This window comes from Salvelinus sp. IW2-2015, linkage group LG19 (assembly GCF_002910315.2).
Source record: "Salvelinus sp. IW2-2015 linkage group LG19, ASM291031v2, whole genome shotgun sequence".
NCBI classification, from domain to species: domain Eukaryota; kingdom Metazoa; phylum Chordata; class Actinopteri; order Salmoniformes; family Salmonidae; genus Salvelinus; species Salvelinus sp. IW2-2015.
This window is the reverse complement of record NC_036859.1, coordinates 11709237-11729252: the sequence shown is the minus strand read 5'-3', so window position 1 is coordinate 11729252 and position 20016 is coordinate 11709237. Positions and strand designations below refer to the sequence as shown.

General features: G+C 45.1%; 1 protein-coding gene and 1 long non-coding RNA gene across 2 annotated transcripts in view; one reads left to right on the top strand and one right to left on the bottom strand.

Moving 5' to 3' along the window:
* LOC111979775 (MIB E3 ubiquitin protein ligase 1) overlaps window positions 1-20016 on the top strand; it is a 96415-nt gene that overhangs the window by 27239 nt on the left and 49160 nt on the right. The gene's annotated exons all lie outside the window — the stretch shown is intronic.
* On the bottom strand, window positions 6696-13502 carry LOC111979777 (uncharacterized). Its single transcript, XR_002879366.2, has 2 exons — window positions 12391-13502; window positions 6696-7040 (listed from the first exon to the last, which is right to left on the bottom strand). It is a non-coding gene; the product is annotated as an uncharacterized lncRNA (long non-coding RNA).

Genomic DNA, 20016 nt, shown 5'->3' with positions numbered 1-20016 from the left:
CCAAACCCTTGAAAATAGGTCGGGAAATGAAATCCTTTCCCTCTAATTATCTGTCGGGTGGTGTTTGTTCAGTTGAAATGATTATTGTTCAGTGGTACATGACTCAAGCTTCTGTTCAGGCTATTTATGTTCAGTTATGGATGAATACTTCCTGCCACGGGAGGTTCTTGTATTGATTGTACTTATAATCCAAGTTGCATGTCTTGTGCATCATCTGGGACCAGAGAAACAAATCTGACAATCCCTCCATGTACACTAAATAGGCCACCCATCAGCCATATGTTCAAACATCAGACAGTAATGGCGGGCAGCCAATGTGCGTGTGTGGTAGTGCCCTCCAGGTGTGGGTAAATGTTGTTGAGGATGAAGGGGGGGGGACACACAGGAGGAGTTGAGGTGACAGATGAGTCTGGCATCTGACAGTGTGTGTGGAGTGGAGGCCCAAACGCGGAGACAAATTAACTCTACCAGCAGGGACGCCTGCAAATGCGGGAGCTGAACTATATATCACCGCTGTCATTACTCACACATACCGCGTCACGTTTTGTATGTGCTTGTCTGAGAGATGGAAAGGGGGAGAGAGGGAGGAAGACGGATGAATAGAGAGGGAGAGAGATTGAAAGCAGATTGMAATGGTCGTGTTTTCATATAAAGCAACAGGTTTTGTGAGTCAGTTATTGCGTCTTTTACAATTAGTGTGTAATTTAGGCTACTTGGTAAATAGGAGGAGTTGAGGTGACACCTTTTTAAATTGGGTATGGAGGGTTAAGCTTGCATGTGCGTGTGTATGTACTGTGTGAGTGTGTTGTGTATGTCTACGTGTGTGTGTGTGTGTGTGTGTTTACTGCTGCTTCTGCCCCTGACGGGGGGGACTGGTTCCTCTCAGCAGCTCTGGCTCTGTCTGGCTGCAAGGCTGGAAGGTGCTAGCTTCTACAGCACTGTAAACAATATGATTAATAGCCCGTGAGTCATAAACGGTACGGGGCTCCAAACAGAGCAGGCCCTGCAGTGGCAGACCAGACCGCTCCGCCACCTTTTTACATGCCTCTCACCCTTTTTTAATACAGCTCTCAACATCCCCTTTAACGCTACAGTCTGGGATCTGGGAATCTGTTAAATGGTCAAGTAGACGGGACACTTTTTCCCCCCTTCAAGTTGCATAATGTACTTTTAACGCACCAACAAACGGATAGGACACCCCGTATAGTACTAATTACCTGACCTGCTGGGTTACCAGGCGCACGCACCGGTTCACTCTGCCAGAACTAATGGAGACTAGAGAGAGSAGATCGCTTCTACTGTTGGTCGTTGTAACGGGTCATAATTACATCAAAAATATATTTTACAGAGGCCTGTAGTGAAGACTGCTGTGAAATGGTTGTGTTGGATGTTTGTTTGGTTTCTGGGATCGTTGCTGCTGCTGCAGGGCAKACATTTCTGGAATGACAATGAGGGTTTTACCACCTGAAGTAGGTACTTTGAGATTAGCTTATCTGACTGGGAGAGAATTGGGATTGAGACTGTTATGCTATTATTACCAGGCTAGGTTCACCTCCAGGGCTGTTTTTTTTTTTTTTTGAAAAGGGGGCTTAGGTGGTGCGCGTGGTCGGCCTGTCGGCGCGCCTAACTTTAGAACATTTTATAGGCCCCTGCCTTGGCGGTGTTTGATTAAGTTAGCATTTTTTGTGACAATTTCCTGCAATTCAAAGCAATTCTCCATGGAGCTGAGACATTTTTGCTGTTTTTAAAGCTAATTTACTGCAATTCCACATTAAAGCTGAGCGAGAATGTTGCTGTTTTAAAACTAGTTTCCTGCAATTATAATGCTGCGTTCTTTTGCTCAAACATAATAACAAAATGAATACTGCCTACATAAAGCTAACGAATAATAAATTGCAGCCTGCAGGTAGAAAATATCCTGATTTTTTTTTTTTAATCCTATAAATCACATTGGCTACATAAGTCCTGTCTACAATGAACTTGAAACATTGTATCAACTATTAARTTGAGTCCAGACCTGAAGCTTGTGCTAGCAAACTTGCAACATTGTACAAAATATTCTGGGCCTTCACTTACCCTGCAGTGAGCATTTGCATCAAGGATAAGAAGCAGTGCTTGACTTGGGCAGGAGCTCACCGGAGCCGAGTACCGGCACCTCAAATGTTCTACTGCTTGAGCTCCTGTTTCTCTTATAGAATATGAGCTCAAAAGTATTGTGGAGCTCCTGCACCTAAATATAAACAGTACCAGCATCCAAAATGAGTATCGGAACCTATTTCAGTCCAAGTCGAGCACTGATAAGAAGTTATCAGGTTGGCCTATTTTATGACCTTTCTACTGGATCAGAGCATGACATTTTATTGAAAGGAAGAGGCCTACTTCTATGTGTACGCGTCCTTACTCAACATTGACAGGAGSACTCCAAAAAAAAGACAATGACTAAATTGAATGAAATTAACCAAAACTTGTTTCTCACAAGTATAGCWTAGGTTGGGYGCTCTGCAAACAATGTGTCCACTCAGACAATGAGAACGGGAAGACTGGAATAATAATATTGAATGCATTTAAATAATTACCGTAACCAAAGCAACAAACATTGTAGATTAGAAATGATAGGAATTAACAGTAAATGTACTACAGGTGATATATGTAATGGGGAATTGATATACACTAACAGTCAAACACAAACAATTCACACAATGAAGTTATGAAACAATGAATGTGCACAAATTGGCGGAAGAGAGCGCATTCTGGAGAGAGAAGGGCATTGTGCATCTGGGTGCATGGTCAATCCGACTTCTGCATTGACCATGCAGCATTTACGGTGATATGGCCTCAGCAGATGTCAAGGTCATTCATACTTCTTGCACTTCACGGAGCAGTGCAGAGCTACCGTCAACCAATCATGTCAATGCGAAGCTATACAGAGCCTTCCACGTTGTTACAAAATTTGGGAGGCACATGGCGATGCGGTAAGAAGCTCGATTTTGCATCTGCATGTCTCTGGAGGCTCCGCAATTGCGTCACACCCTCCATTTGGAGCCTCCGACAATATTTTAGTATAAAAAATAAATTGTCTGTTAGTCTTGGCTTCCGTGATGGATTAGTTCACTACTCATTCCAGGGTTTTTCTTTATTTTTACTATTTTCTACATTGTAGAATAATAGTGAAGACATCAAAACTATGAAATAACACATATGGAATCATGTAGTAACCMAAAAAGTGTTAAACAAATCAAAATATATTTGATATTTGACTTTCTAAGTAGCCACCCTTTGCCTTGATGACAGCTTTGCACACTCTTGGCAATTTCTCAACCAGCTTCATGAGGTAGTCACCTGGAATGCATTTCAAGTAACAGGTGTGCCTTGTTAAAAGTTCATTTATGGAACTTCTTTCCTTAAATGCGTTTGTTGTGACAAGGTAGGAGTGGTATACAGAGGATAGCTCTATTTGGTAAAAGACCATATTATGCCAAGAACAGCTCAAATAAGCAAAGAGAAATGACAGTCCAKCATTACTTTAAGACATGAAGGTCAGTCAATCCGGAACATTTCAAGAACTTTRAAAGTTTCTTCATGTGCAGTCACAAAAACCATCAAGCACTATGATGAAACTGCCTCTCATGAGGACTGCCACAGGAAAGGATGACCCAGAGTTACGTCTGCTGCAGAGGATAAGTTCATTAGAGCTACCAGCCTCAGAAATGGCAGACCAAATACATGCTTCACAGTTCAAGTAACAGACACATCTCAACATGAACTGTTCAGAGGAGACTGCGTGAATCAGGCCTTCATGGTCGAATTGGTGCAAAGAAACCACTACTAAAGGACACCGATAAGAAGAAGAGACTTGGTTGGGCCAAGAAACACAGACAATTGACATTAGACTGGTGGAAATCTGTCCTTTGGTCTGATGAGTCCAAATTTGAGATTTTTGGTTCTAACTGCTGTTTCTTTGTGAGATGTAGAGTAGGTGAATTGATGATCTCTGCATATGTGGTTCCCACCGTGAAGCATGGAGGAGGAGGTGTGGGGGTGCTTTGCTGGTGACGCTGTCAGGGATTTTATTTAGAATTCAAGGCACACTTAACCAGCATGGCTACCATATCATTCTGCAGCGATACGCCATCCCATCTGGTTTGCGCTTAGTGGGACTTTCATTTGTTTTTCAACAGGACAATGACCCAACACACCTTCAGGCTGTGCAAGGGCTATTTKACCAAGAAGGACAGTGATGGAGTGCTGCATCAGATTACCTGGCCTCCACAATCACCCGACCTCAACCCAATTGAGATGGTTTGGGATGAGTTGGACTGCAGAGTGAAGGAAGAGCAGCCAACAAGTGCTCAGCATATGTGGAAACTCCCAAGAATGTTGGAAATGCATTCCAGGTGAAGCTGGTTGAGAATGCTAATAATGTCCAAAGTTTAAAGGCAAAGGGTGGCTACTGAAGAATCTCAAATTTAAATTACATATTTTGATATGTTTAACACTTTTTTTTGTTGCTGCATGATTCCATATGTGTTATTTCACGGTTACAATGTAGAAAATAGTAAAAACAAAGACCCTGGAATGAGTAAGTGTGTCTAAACTTTTGATTAGTACTGTATGTATTTGTTACTGCTCGACTAAAACAATCTCGGTCGACCAACAGCCTAASGACCAAACAATCGACAAGTCRACTAATTGGGGTCAGCCCTAAAACATATATAGGTCCATTATCTTTTCTACGTACTTTATATCCGTTTTAGTCATTTAACTTTACACTGAATTTCTTTTTCCGTCTCTAAAATGTATTAACTTAACAATGGATTTAGGCAACCCGAAAAACACTTAGGCAGGCCGCGCAAGGATTACAATGGCAGAAAAATCCCTGACTTRAAGTTGTGCAAGGCTACTCGTAGTTCAAGGATAAAGTATAACGTTTTTCTGTAAACGGTGGTCTCGGACCGTGACATGCATAAGATGATCAGAGTCATGGAGATGATCAGGTGCCCTTCAATCTTGATGACGGTGGTCTTTAACCACTGATATGTGTTGATAAACTCTTATGATGAACACTGATTATTGCTTTAGACTGACAATGCAAAATATATCAACTTGGAACTGCGCTGGCAATCTAGCACTTTTTTAAAACTGCGTCCATTTTATTTAATGATCTCAAGAATGGCGTGCTCATGCTGGAGTTTTATGTCTGTTTTTATGTGGTGAAGCCAAAGACAACATTTCTAATTTTAACTTTCAATTCAATACATCTTTATTGTTCTTGAGCAGCTGCAGCTGAAAACCTTTTCTTAATTTTTTTTATACAAGCTAATCAAACATTTTAGGCTACTTTGTGGTTATAATAGTATAATGGCACAGTTGCAATAACCACTCAATTACAAGTGCAACCCTTCAGGTTCTTCATAGGCTTGTATTTTGTTTTGTTAACACCCATGTCCCTTTTTTAGATCACTATTTCAACCAGATGTTGGCCCATTTCAGTCACTTATATCCATGGGTTTAGGGAGTGTGATGTCACAGCTAGGTCAGGTCAGATTGACATTAAACACGAACGCCAAGTGTGATGCAATTCTGTATGTGAGAGACCCGAGTAACGGAAAGAGGCAGAAAGGTGGTGTTGGGGGGGTGCAGAGGAATGGTTTGATCTGCCTGCATGTACTGCGGCTGTGTGTGTGTCAGTCTGCGAGGCGTCTGCTCCTTATGATTTGTGCGTTTAGCTCCCGTCCTCTGGAGCATCTGGCTCTTATCTCCCCCTCTTCTCGCTCACACACACACAAAGGAGGCTTCTCCAAGGAGGTGGTCCGGAGCTGGTCTACTATTCCCCACTCCCCTTCGCTCTCTATAAAATGTTCCCTTAGATCTGCACTTTCAAACCGTTTTATGTGGCCCCACTGTGCTGCGTTGGCTTGCCTCCCCACGTCTCAACACCAATTGTATGTTAATAAATCATCCTGTGGTAGTCAGTTGGAGGAGCTAGTTCTGGCGTGGCCCCTGGGCTGCTGCTGCGTTCTTTACACAGCCATGTGAGTTAACTCAGCGCGGAATACTGTACGTTTCTGAAGCGCACTGCGTACAGGTAACTGCAAAAATACAGGAAACACCAAAATAAAGTGTCTTAATAGGGCGTTGGGCCAACCCGAGCCGGCATAAATTCTACACGTGTCTGGAACTCTATTGGAGCGATGCGACACAATTCTTCCACGAGAAATGTCATAGTTTGGAGTTTTGTAAATAGTGGTGGAAAGCACCGTCTCAGGCTCCGTTCCAGCATTTCCTGTAAGTGTTCAATTGTGTTGAGATTTGGTGACTAAGACGGCCATGGCATAGGGTTTACATTGTTTTCATGCTCATCAAACCATTCAGTGACCACCTGTGCCCTGTTGATGGGAGTATTGCCATCCTATGGGGGCATAGCCATATTAGGCAAAATAATGCCCTGCCCAGGATTTTTATAGATGGATGATGGGATGTTAATTGTTTTATCCACTCAGGAACCACACCTGTGTGGAAGCACCTKCTTTCAATCTACTTTGTATACCCCTCAAGTGTTTCCATTGTTTTTGCAGTTACCTGTACGTCCCCTGCTATTTTTTCAAAAACAGCCGTTGAGTTGCATATCTGGTTGGAATGCCAGTTTTGTATATGCGTTGTATGGTCGAGTSGAAGAGTAAGGGACGCTACAGCGGTTTGTTGCATCTCTGTTGGCTTCTTTTTATTAGTCAAGATAGAAGAAAGGCAGACAGATTCAGCAATGAAACATGACACTTGATCAATAATCACTTAGTGAAGATGAGAGCCGCCGTGTCTAAGTCGAGGCATCTGGCTACACCTGATCATAGCCAGTCAGTCAGAACATTGAAGAGAGAAGAGCTCCGGTAGGACGGTATGTAGTCATCAAAGCATAGCTACAGCTGGTTGAAGGGGACCAAATCCATTCAAGAGGTGATTTGGTTCCTTTTTACCAGCTTTAGCAAAGCATTAGGTGTTCACTGGGTCAAGGACTGGAGTGTAGGCATCCCAGATGGAACAAGCTGGAAACATGAACATACAGTTTAATACAGTACAGGGAAATGTGTAGTGTACTAATAYTGCAATTAGGACATCAGCCATCAAGTATTATGTCTGTTCGCTCCATTAACTAAAATCGCTACTCTACCCCACCCCCTCTTCCCCACGCCACAGCCATATCTCCCTCACGCTCTGCTCTGCCCTCCCAGCCAGTCTATTTATCCTTGTTGCCATGTTTTAAGTTGCCAAACCAAACCAGGGAGGAAAAATGGTTCCCTAAGAAAAGGATAATAATCTGTCGCGGTGCACTTGAGTCAAATGTCCCGGAGTCATGTAGCAATTACAGCCTGTGACGGATGGGACCTGCTGCGTGTCTGTGTGCGCACGCCAGGTCACTGAAACCGAGGCCGACACCCATACCTCCGCAGTCAGCCTCACACACTCCTAATGCAGCACTCAAGGGGCCATTACTTTGGCCCAGTCATTCATATCAGTCGTAGACTGATTTTAAAATASTATGTATTTAAATGATGAGCGTTCTTATGTCTTTCATGGTGGTCCTTTCAATGAATGTCATAGGCTTKCTGGTTAACTGTGCTTTTTAACTGTCATTTAGTTATTATACCTTGTTGTTGCTCCAATTTTCGGAACAGTTTTGATGTGAATAGGCTATTCTATGAGTACACCTAAGAGCCACTTTCTAAGAGCAGAGCAGAAGCTGAGGGACAGATCGGGAGAGCGATAGAGAGAGATCAGCACAGGGGCAGCTCGGTATGGCACAGGAGAGAGGCTATTTGCAACACACACACACTAGATGAGTCAGATGGGTGGGGGCCGGCTGCACCATTTCGTCCACTGTCCATAACAGGGCAAAAGCAAGGGGTCGACAGACCGACAGGCAGGCACTGAGCATTTGATAATGTCAGCATCTGCTGTGTGGTGTCAGTCAGACAGCAGGTTATGGCCAGAGAGAGAGACCCCGTAGACAGTTGGTAGAATAGCTGCTATGGCTTTACAGAAAGGGAGGGAGAGATTGAGGGATGGAGACATAAGCAGATGGTTATTGACAGAAGGACTGAGAAAGGTTAGATTGGGGGGGGTAACTAAAGAGAAATACATTTAGTAGCCTAAATCTTTTGTCCAGATAGTCTCTTGAAATGACATTTGAGCTTGACGTAACCATTTCACCCTACCCTCATTGGGAAGGTCTCTTATACCTTTCTCTACGTTTTCTAATTTCCGAGTTCCAAACCCCCTCCTTCAAGCAGTAACGGCTTAGCTTACCCTAAAGYGTAGCTGCACCCTGAGCTAGCCTACACTTCATAGAAAAGGCAAACGCAGGTCTGTCTCAGTCTTCAAGCATTTTAGTTTACACCACAGAGAATCTGAGTGCCTATACCACCAGTTTTATCTTCATGAATCAAATATGACTGCACTGAAGTAAAAAGAAAAACCAGAATGTATTAAGAGGGAACAAGTAGGTTACAAATTCCACCTCTCTTTCTGAAGTCAAAAAATTTGACTTTTTTTTTCTTTCGTTTTTTTTTTTTTCTGTCTTGATGTCGCTGGAATGGCACTGGTACACATTGTCAAAGACTGAATTAAGAATCTTGCKTCTTCCCTACCTCCTTTCACTTTCTCTCATGGAAGGCAAATGGAATACAATCCTCGCAGCGCCATCCTCAGCATGTTAATCAAACCACAACGGAGCGCCATTGTGTTGTATTTCATTAAACTAGTCCCATAGCACAAAGGTGTCCCAGACGAAGCCATTGCTTGACTGCTTTGCGCTAGCATGGTCTGGTTTGCACTGTGCTGCTTTTAGCAGATTTTGTGTTAGCGCAGCGCTCAGCTCACTACAACAACATCCACAAGCTTTTGTTTTACGCTGCAGACAAAAAACGCAATGGAAACGCTTTCTTAGTTTTGTTATACCTTTTTCAGCTGCCACAGCCCTCTTCCCCCCTCCTCTCTCTCCTGTGGGCCTTTATTTGTTTGAAGCAGTGATACAATTGGAATCGTCTGACAGGGCCGAAGCTKGCCCTGATCCTGCATTGTCACTTTTCGACGGTCCTAAGCTGCACTGCCAACTGCCGTGCGGCGCAGCAAAGCATTTGGCAAGCATAGCAAACTGAACAATGAGGCTAGGAATCAGCGGAGGGGTGCAGAGGGGTTTTCAGAGGGGTCGGGGGGGTATGTTGGGAGAGACATGGCTCAGGCTATAGCTGGACTGGACACACAGTAGGGCTAACGCCACACACCATGCCTGCCGTATGATCCAGCACTGTGGCAGAGCCAGCAGCTTTTTAAACGGCAGCAACTGCCTGCCTGCCTCTTTCTCTCTGATCTGCCTCCTCAGCAACTCTCCTCTCTGCTGCGTTTTCATCCCATCGCCGCGCTTTTATTAAACAAAGATAGCAACATTTTGCCATAATTCACCTTCCTTATTTTCCTGTCCCGAGGGACCTTTGGAAAAGATTATAGTATTAATAGTGGCGCTCTGGCCTGGCTCTCTGGCATACCTATTTCTCTCTCTCTCTCCCTCCCCCTGTACTGGTTGCAAGCTAAGTTGCTGCTGGCTGTGATTCAAAAGGCCATAATGCAGTAAAGCCCACCAATGTTGAAAGGAGGACCTGTTCCTATGACGATGTCACAGGGTCATTATTACTTCTGAGTTTGTCGGTGACGCAACTAACTCGTTCCTTACTAGCTCCAACCAAGTCGTTCCTTACTAGCTCCAACCAAGTCGTTCCTTACTAGCTCCAACCAAGTCGTTCCTTACTAGCTCCAACGCAAGTCGTTCCTAACTAGCTCCAACCAAAGTCGTTCCTTACTAGCTCCAACCAAGTCGTTCCTTACTAGCTCCAACCAAGTCGTTCCTTACTAGCTCCAACCAAGTCGTTCCTTACTGACTGGAACTAACTGACAGAACCAATTAATTCCGCCACACAGAAGAATAATACAAGCCAAACACGCTAACCCTATATCTCCACTCTGGTAGACACATGTAAGCTAAACAATCGTTTTGGGAAATATTCTGATTTCTTGGTTAATATTGTGGATCATATTGCCAGTTAGAGAAACCAGCATTAACTGTCCCTACAGCGGTTATATTGCTGCAGTGACACTTCCCCTAAACAGTATAGCTAATGTCTTCTCCCCTCTCTCCACTCCGCCCACTATTCTAATTTACACCCCCCGAAATCGCGGTCGTGTTCACAATCATCTCCACACACAGCGATATAGATCGTCAACAACAAAAAAACAGCGACTCATCAATCAAGAAACATTCCCCGTCGCTCTGCCAGTTGAGGGTCCACACCTCACCAAGAATACATACTTCTTTACATTCCATAGCAGTCATATATTCATATGGGTACATAAAGAAGTATGTACACCAAGTAGGCAATCACAGGGAATTCACAAGGTCGCACGGAGCAGCTAGTAGAGGCAGCATAGATTTTCTCTCTCACCGTTTTCCCCCTCCTAAGAACGCAGTGTGAGTCTGCACCGTAAGGTGACTTTGAGCGTGATTTCAGATCAACACTTGAAGCTGCTTTTCTTTAGCCACCCAGTAAAGTTGAACCAGCCCCCCCACTACTTTCAGAAGTGTTCCAGTCCAGTCGGTGCTGTTTGTCCCGGTGATCCCATCAGTCCTCCAGAGAACTGGGACAAACCATTGGGAACAGGGAGTTTTTTTCTTTTCTTTTCTCTCGCTCTCATTTAACAGCAAGAAAAGGTTGTCCTGGTCTTCTTCCAGCAAATAAAAAAAGAAAGAGGACGAGTGTAGAGAGGTGGGTCAAAAATGTAAAAGCGGTGGAGACTAAGGGTAGTTGACTTGTTCGTTGCTGGTTATGCGTCCTTGGTAGGTGGTTAGCCTCTGTGCACCTTGTCTTGTATGAGGCTTGATCCTACTGTCCTGGAAATAGGGGAGCACTTTCAAGTTACGTAGGCTACATGGTATACTTTTACACCTCCCTGATCCTCCCCCCGCTCTCTCTCTCTCTTACTCCCACCCTCTTCCCCATATCCCTAACCAGTTATGCACCTCCCTCCYTCCTCGCTCTTGTCCCATACATGTCTCTGGTGTCACTGTCTGCCCCTCGCCCCCCAGCTAGCGGTGTGTCCAGTGTCCACCCAGCTCCCTGCTGGCCCGTTGCCTCCTGCTGATGTTTGAAAACGAGGGTGGCGATCTATCCAAGTGGAACAGGAAGCTATTGTGAGCAGGATTTGGGTTTTAGGCTCATACACAGGCAGGCAGTGCAGAACAGGCAGGCAGCACAAAACAGGCAGGCCAGAGGTCACATGCATGCGCTAATACTGCTGGCCTGCCCACTCAGCACTTGTATGTTGATTGGCCGTTGGTGGCGCTGCTCTTTTTTTAATTTCCCCCCTCGCTCTTTTCTCCACYTCTTTCTCTCTGTTCCTTGGTTCTGTGGGTGTTTCGCTCCCTTTCTTCTTGTCACTCTTTCTCCCTCCTCACCTGCCCGTCCCGTGTTTACGGTGGCAGCAGCTGTTCTGTTAGAGGGGGAGAATATGACAGATAGGAGGCGATAGATCAATAACGATTTGCGCGACGGCGTGAAAAGTTCAGCGAGTCTCTAATGAATCTTTAACCCAGCTCAACACATTCCACAAGTCAACACTGCCTGGTGGCAGCTTGTACTCCCAACCCCCCTCTCTAAACCACTAGCAGTCTAGCTTAGGYGCTGACTGAGGCTATGGCTGTGTGGGGGAGAGTTAGTTTACATGTTACCTCTAAACACTTATGTTTGTGAATGTGGATGACGAGTGTGGATGTGTTAATGCCATATATAGTGAAAAGTATTTGTGAGTTCTGGTTCTGGAAATAGGAATGAATGAAGAGTTGGCCATTGAGAATTGGAGGTGTCCTGTCCAGTTGTTCTCAGCTTAAAGATGGTTCAGGGCTGSCTGGGTGGGTGGGTGAGGCAGCTCTGCTGTGTTGGTGTGACGTCCCGTTTAGGAAAAGTCACAGCCACCCGAGAGAATGAGTGAGAAGGGGGGGATTCCTCCTGGAGGACTAGCTAACTAGCGACTGACTGACTGACGTAAAGGGAAGGAGTGAATGAGCAGAGTTGGTGCCTTGCTGTCTGGCATTGCCCYGGCCTGCTCTGGTGTGGTCTGAGATATACAGTAGCACTGCAGTATTGTGCCCTGCCTGCCTGCCCCTAGCAAGTGTGAGAAAGAGCGAGGGAGGGAGAGGGGAAGAGCGAGAGAAACTGGGTTACTACCACCACTGCATGGGTTCAGCCAGCCAGTGACACACATCCACTCAGTCAGCCGTAACCCCMTTCAGCCCTCCTCCCCCCTGTCCCCACCCCTCTACCTCCACATCGGTGTTAATTCACTGACCCAGTTTTGTACCGTCAATCCGGTCCATTTCATCCTCCCCTGTTCTGTTTAAAACTCAAGTCCCGTTTGTTCGCCATGGCAACCGACGCCGTTCGTTATGGCTTCGTTACGACACCTCGTCGTCATCCACACCGACGATATCATCCACATTCTGACCATCCGGCCGTCATCCTCGGGACTATCATGTCTTCAAAACGTACCCCTACGATTTAAAGAAAAAACGACGACGATGATGATGACCCCGTTCCAAAAATGAAGTCTTAGGTCTTATCTTGGCTAGTGAATGAAAAGGCACGAGGGTAATCAAATACCCAGAAATGTTCTATCGCCATCAGATATCTCCTTTAGCAAGTGGATGCAAAAAAATKGATGAGTTCCCGGTCAGGTAGATAGAGGACAAAGTGTGAAGACRAAGAGCGAATGGTTCTGTCTTTGGCTGTCTCCGTCTCCACGTCAGTGCGGGTTTGAGCTAACGAGTCCGTCATTAGATATCAGAGGGGCTGCAACCGTGACACCTAATGAGCCAGGCAGAGCGGGAGCTCTGATGCTGCTGCAGCAGCATGTCCGGCCACAGCACAACCGGGTGAGTGCGGGAGGGGGAGGGAGAGAGGGAAACAACAAAAATATCCATGTGGACGTCAACTGAACAGACAGCAACTTTTCCTCCACGTTCATTTCACCTTCACCTGCTTCTTCTTTCTCTTTTTTTCGTTCCAMACTCCTTCCTTCCCGGCCGGTGTTCCCTTTTTCTTCCTGTGGGTCTACCCAGGCAGCCAGCAAGAGACCACAGAAGAGACAAGCCCCAAGGTGTTGGTTGGTTAAGTWATTTTCTGTCCTACTGGCTGGCTGCTACTGTGTGCTGCTGACTGCTGCTACTGCAGAACAGTAAATTCCACTCCCCCCTTCCCGACTGACTACGCTACTCACAGCCAAGCCATGCGCTTAATAATGGATTGCGTCCCTCCCCTGAAAGAGATAGAAGAGGACGGAGGAGAGGGAAGAGACGTCAGGGGCCCGTCGGGTAAATTCCCCCTTTTGAATGAAAAGGGGGGGAGCATATGTTACCTGTCAGATCAGTTTGTTAACTGGGGCTGCTCCTCCTCTTCTCCCTCTCCTCCTCCTCCTTCTCTCTTCTTCCGTAGTGAGGAGAACCATAATGACCTAGAGAGCTTGCGCTCCAGCTGCTGCAGCCATCGTGTGCTGGGTGCATGCCTGACTCGCTGAATCAGCTCTCTGGTTGGGGGAGGGAGCGTCAGAGTCAGGGAGGGGAKGGGGGGGGGGGGGGCTCTCTCTCTCTCACACACACTCAAGCCATACCTTTAGGAGGGGAAAGACATCGGTCTGACATGAGGAGCTAGCTGCCGTTTGAAAAAGGTGTCGGAGGAATGAAAAAACTGCAGCATTCCTCTGTACCATGTGCATTCTGAGGGAGAGACGGAAGGGAGGATTCCCTGGTCTGTAGGAGACAGGCAGAAAGTGTAGCACGTATTCTCCCTCTCCCTCCTTCCCTTTCCCTCTTTCTTCTTATTCATATGACACACATACAGCCTCTGCGCTTTCTGTGCTGGGGATTTCTAAAACGCAACACTTTTATTATTCAGTGCAACTACTTCACAAGAGAAGAGTGAGGGAGTCAGCCGAGTAGTTTTGAAAATATTTGCCATAAAAAAAGCAGGTCTTGATAGCAATTTGTTCATGTTACAGTTAGCGAACACAGTTAAAGGAGGAAAAGGGTAGCCTATTTTATTAACCTTTATTTAAATCTGCAATGTATAACTTTTTGGGCAATCCAACCAAATTCACATAGAAATGTGTGTTATTGATCTGTCATTCTCTTTGAAAGCAAGTTTAAGAAGTGGTAGATCTGTTCTATATACGCTGTTTCTGTGCTTGCTGTTAAGTTTTGTTTTTGCATCTTTTACTTTGGGTTTTGTACACTAGCTTCAAACAGTTGAAAATACAATATTTTTTTGTTATGGAAAATATATTTCACAGCAGTTTAGATGGTTCATTGATTCTCTACACCAGGGGTTCACAAACTTGTTCACTCGGGGCCCCTTCCAGCACCAGTACCACGTCTATTTCTATGGGCACAAGCACTGTTTGACACAAACTGTTCACACCCCTCTTGTTGGTCTAGATAATTTTGCAGGTTTAAAGCTTATTTCCTGCAATTCTACAATTTTTTTTCAAGTGTTGCGAGATAAAATGTTGCACATTTAAAGCAAAATTTCTCGCAATTCTATACATTTTGCCATGTCTAATGTGTATTCATGTCATATTTGAGTGACACCAAAATTAAGACAAGTTCTAATTAGCTCTCTTAGGTATGCAACGACTGACATGACAAGAGGAACTGATGATGCACTACCCAATTTCGATAATGCACCCTGTGAACTATTACAACTGTCAAGAGCCGGACTGAGTTCCTTTAAAAATAAAATATATATTTTTTCGTTTTTTGTGGGGTAAAAAAAACAAGCCTCTTGCTAGGGTGAACTGGAGCTATTATGAGGCCGTTCATAGTTCACAGCTGAAATCTTTACACTAGACGTGACACCCTCATTAGGCCAAACCAACCCAGCAGGGGTCACCTCTTCAGGGGGAGAAGGTCACGGCCTAGAGAGGGTGGTAGTGGGAGGTAGGGCAGCTAACTCACGCACACTTAAAACGCACACAGCGAATAAGACAAGCTTAACTGGTGGTGTCCCCCATAGAAATGCAATGACTAGAAAGGGCATTTCTATGAGTCTATTTCTGTTGTGTCCCTTCCTCACAGGACAGAAAGCAAAGCTACCGTTCGTTACTTGACTCTCTCTTTATGGCTAGCCAAGCATTTGAAACACGCATTCAGAATTGGTCCCAGGTTGCTGGGCTGCTCCGTTGTCTCTCTCTTTCCACCACCACCTCCCTGACCATATTTAGTCAAGCAGTGTGTCTCCGCGTCACTCCCCCTTCCCTTCCGTAAACCCCTTTCAGCAACTGTTGGCCACAGGCTCCGGGAAGCCTCCGTCCAGTTCCCCCGCCTATCGATTGCACCTCTCATCCATCCGTCCTGCGAGGCGAGTAGTGTCGGTTGGTTTKGCCCGGCCGTGCAGGCAAGCCCCACACTGTCTGCTGCTTCTGCCATTTGCTGYGCTATTTTTAGTACCGCCAAATAAAGTGGTCTCCCTCTTATGGTTCCTCTTGTATATTCCTGAGTCTTTCTTTCCCCCTCCCCTGTTTTACTTCAACTCCCCCTCTTCTCTCCCTCCCTTTGAACCCCCCTTCACTCTCTCCCTATCCGCTTTTTAAATAGCGCTGGAGCACACTGCTTATGGTCGAGCTCGCGTCTGCTCAAGCTCTATACTTAGAAACACTGCGCATTTGAGAAAGAGAGGAGGAGGGAGGGAAAGAGATTGTGCTGGTGAGAAGTGGAAAGGGTACTGGAGAGCAGCTGATCTACTTGTGCATGTGTCAGCCTCACCTCGAAGCTTAGTGCGCGCGTGTTACCCAGAGGCTTTGTCTTTTCTCCTTTTGAGCTTTTGAAATCATTTTCAAGTGGCTTTTTCTAGCTTTGCCGAGGCACGACGAATCTGTTGGTCTCGTCACAGGGCATATCTACTGCACTGCCTGGAATGTCCTCTGTGTCCTCTTCTCTCTCTCTCTCTCTCTCTCTCTCTCTCTCTCTCTCTCTCTCCTCTCTCTCTCTCTCTCTCTCTCACTCCACTCTCACTCTCACTCTCACTCTCACTCTCACTCTCACTCTCACTCTCTCTCTCTCTCTCTCTCACTTCTCTCTCTCTCTCTCACTTTCTCTCTCTCCTCTCTCACTTCCTCTCTCTCTCTCTCACTTCTCTCCTCTCTCTCACTTCCTCTCTCTCTTCTCTACTTCCTCTCTCTTCTCTCTCCTTCTCTCTCCTCTCTCTCACTTCCTCTCTCTCTCTCTCACTTCCTCCTCCTCACTCCTCTCTCTCCTCTCACTTCCTCTCCCCTTTCGCTCGCCTGGAGCAGCGCTTGTCTTTGCCTATTCCTGCTACCTGTAGTGACAGTGCACCAGCCCCACACCCCCTACCCTGCATTTAACTGCATCGCCCGAGGATGTGTATTTCATTATTCCAGGCCAATGTTTTTTTCACACCATTTACTGTCATGTCCCCTGCAAGAAGTAATCATATGGAAATGTCTCTGAGGTATTTGTGTCATTATAAAAGAGAACGAAAACCGCTCAGAGACACAGTAGCTGAGATGGAGAGGGGCTCATGTTGTGAGGAAAGTGTGTTGTCATCAAAAAGAGTAGCCTAGTGCCTTGCGTTAGCCTAATGCTCTTCATTCCAAAGCATATCTGCTGATTTGATGTATATATCGTTGCTAACAAGCTCACTGGCAACACTTCCTCATCTCCACYATAGCAAAACTATATCCCTGGCTTTTTTATGGGGCGAGTGTAAGAAATCCTTGCATAGATTTAAGTATGCAACTCAATTAATATATTGTCAGTAAAATTTATAGCTTTTCAATTACGTTATCTTTATGGCTATTACAAGAATTGACCATTTGCCAGGTTGGAATGGATTCATTCCAGGCTAATGTGTCTGCTCAAAGCTTGACCTTACATGGCCAATGAAAGTGCAGAATTGCAACTGTATAAATGGCAGGCCTGGAACGTCCCGTCCACCTGTTATTGGGCTCTAAAAAGGAGTCCCACAGTCCGTCTCCACTTTCCTTTAGCAGATAGGCAGGGCCCTCTTTAAATCAAACCAGTCATAACTCCACTGCTAACAGACATMATTTCACTTAGTGTCAGCAGATCAGAGAGAGAGGGAGGAGGGCTGTGTTTGGTGGTGGGGGTTTGTGCTTAGTTATTGGTCTTTTTGTTCTGCTCTCAACTGGTTTCGGCTCAAATCCCCATCTCTGGAAGTACTATGTTTATTAGGGCTATGTCCTAAATGGTACCCTATTCCCTATGTATTGCATTACTTCTGAACATAGCCCTTTTTTATTACACTACATAACTGTATTCTTACTTGACCATCTCCACTCAACCATCGTGCTTACATCCCCCCGCTCTCAGCCACCGCTACACACTCAACAGCTCTTCATTGCCGCATTCCTCCTGTCAGGCACGTGTCATTCTGCTGCGTTGTCCAGACGCTACTTTATGTATGTGTGAGTAGGGCTGGGTGATATGGCCAGTATCACAGTATTTATAAAAAATAAAAATAAAAAAAAGTCAGGGCTCTGTGCAGGCCAGTCTTCCACACTGATCTCGACAAACCATTTCTGTATGGATCTTGCTTTGTGTACGGGGGCATTGTCATGCTGAAACAGGGAAGGGCCTTCCCCAAAMTGTTGCCACAAAGTTAGAAGTATTGAATCATCTAGAATGTCATTGTATGCTGTAGCGTTATGATTTCCCTTCACTGGAACTAAGGGGCCTAGCCYGAACAATGAGAAATGGCCTCAGACCATTATTCCTCCTCCACCAAACTTTTCAGTTGGCGCTATGCATTGGGGCAGGTAGCGTTCTCCTATAGAAACCCATTTCAGGAAGTTCCCGTCGAACAGTGCGGACGTTGCTACCAGAGGCAGTTTGTTACTCGGTAGTGAGTGTTGCAACTGAGGGCAGGTGATTTTTACGTGCTACGCGATTCAGCACTCGATGGTCCTGAGCGCTTGCGTRGCCTACCACTTCGCGGYTGAGCCGTTGTTGCTCCTAGAYGTTTTCACTTCACAATAACAGGACTTACAGTTGACYGTGCTTCTACACCTGCATTGCTTGCTGTTTGGGGTTTTAGGCTGGGTTTCTGTACAGCACTTTGACATCAGCTGATGTAAGAAGGGCTTTAWAAATACATTTGATTTGATTTGACAGAGGCAGCTCTAGCAGGGCAGAAATTTGACGAACTGACTTGTTGGAAAGGTGRCATCCTATGACRGTGCCATTTTGAAAGTCACTGAGCTCTTCAGTAAGACCATTCTAGTGCCAATGTTTGTCTATGGAGATTGTGTGGCTGTTTGCTCGATTTTATACACCCGTCAGCAATGGGTGTGGCTGAAATAGCTGAATCCTCTAATTTGAAGGGGTGTCCACATCCTTTTGTGTATATATAGTGTACATTCTATGAGATTTCAATGGGTCTCTCTCCACTCTGATTGTTTTATACTGTTCAATTAAACTCTGCATTTACATCGATTTCTGCATTTCCTGCACTCATTTGAGAGAATTTCCACACTGCCACGTTAGGGTGGGACGAAATGGGCAAAAAATCTAAACCTAATTTTTTAAAAATCAAATGTGGCTATTTGACTTGCGATTTARATCAACACACTTGGGTGAACTGTGGAAAAATTATTAATCTAATTCTATAGTTTAAAAAATTATAGTGGGCTCACTGTTTGACATGACAACGAATGAAAATACCAGGGTAAGAACCAAAGTGTTGGTCAGTGTTTCCTAGGGGACTTAATAATCTTTGGATACATTCAATGTTTTCTCTTAGCCACTCTATGTAGCTAACATATTCATGCTTCTACTATTCCTCTTTGATTTGAAAGATACTGTTGCACAAACAACATGCTGATTTATGTTACACCATCACTGGTATCAGGCTGCATAGCTAGCTAAATTTGCTCTGACTCGGTACATCTAGCCAGCTAACTAGCGATTAGSAATAGTRGCTAATACGACTTAGCCACAACTTGCTAAGAAAACACAAAATAGCTGTGTAATTGTGGATTTATATTAAGAAGCAAAGTGGAAACAGCATCGTCGTCATCAACAACATTGTTGCATGTGCTGCATTGACCATGCAGACTGAACGTAAGTGTCTGGTTGTCAAGCAACAAATGCGCTGCTTGAGTGACGGGGCTAGGTCTGTGTGGAACGYAGCATGGAGCGAGCGGAGAGAACTGAAGTAGCGGAGTAAATTATAAAAATTGAAGTTACACACGGCATATCACATGTCAACAAACCAAACATTCAAATACCGTTATAGAAGGTAAAGTAAAAACCCAAACTGGTCCCGTGCATCAATGCCGGTATATCGTAAAAAACGGTATACTGCCCAGCCCTATGTGTGAGGTAGGTCTACTATGCAGTAAGTAGCAGGAAAGAGGAGGCTGGCTGTCCCACTGCCCAGAAGGGAGGCTTCAAGCAGGGCTCCACCAGTCAAACTAATGGTTGCGCTCTCTGCTGATTTTAAGTTAATTTATTAGCCAGCTCTTTTCTTTCTCATTAAATATTGTACATCAACATTATTCTTTCATAACTTATTGACTATGATGTGATGCTTGCTGTCTACCACTTTAGGTACCGCTGACTCTTGCTTGACACACTTTTATTGGGATGTTTTCACGTTGTCACCGATCTCAGTCCTCTTTAAAGTGAACTCTGGGGTAAAAAAATAAGTAAAATATCTGTTGGCGTTGTATTCGCACTGCCCTTGCTTTGAATGAGGACTCAAATCTTTTGCCAGTTCAATTCACTTTTTTTTGTGGTCCGAGTCCCCTTTGTGGTCCGAGTCCCCTTTGCGTTCACATTGCTATGTTTAGAAAGGAACCAAGATCTTTTTTCAACATTCACTTGGGTTTTCACCAAGTGCGCAGGATAAGCCAATCCAGCAGGAAGTATCGCAAAGCTAGACA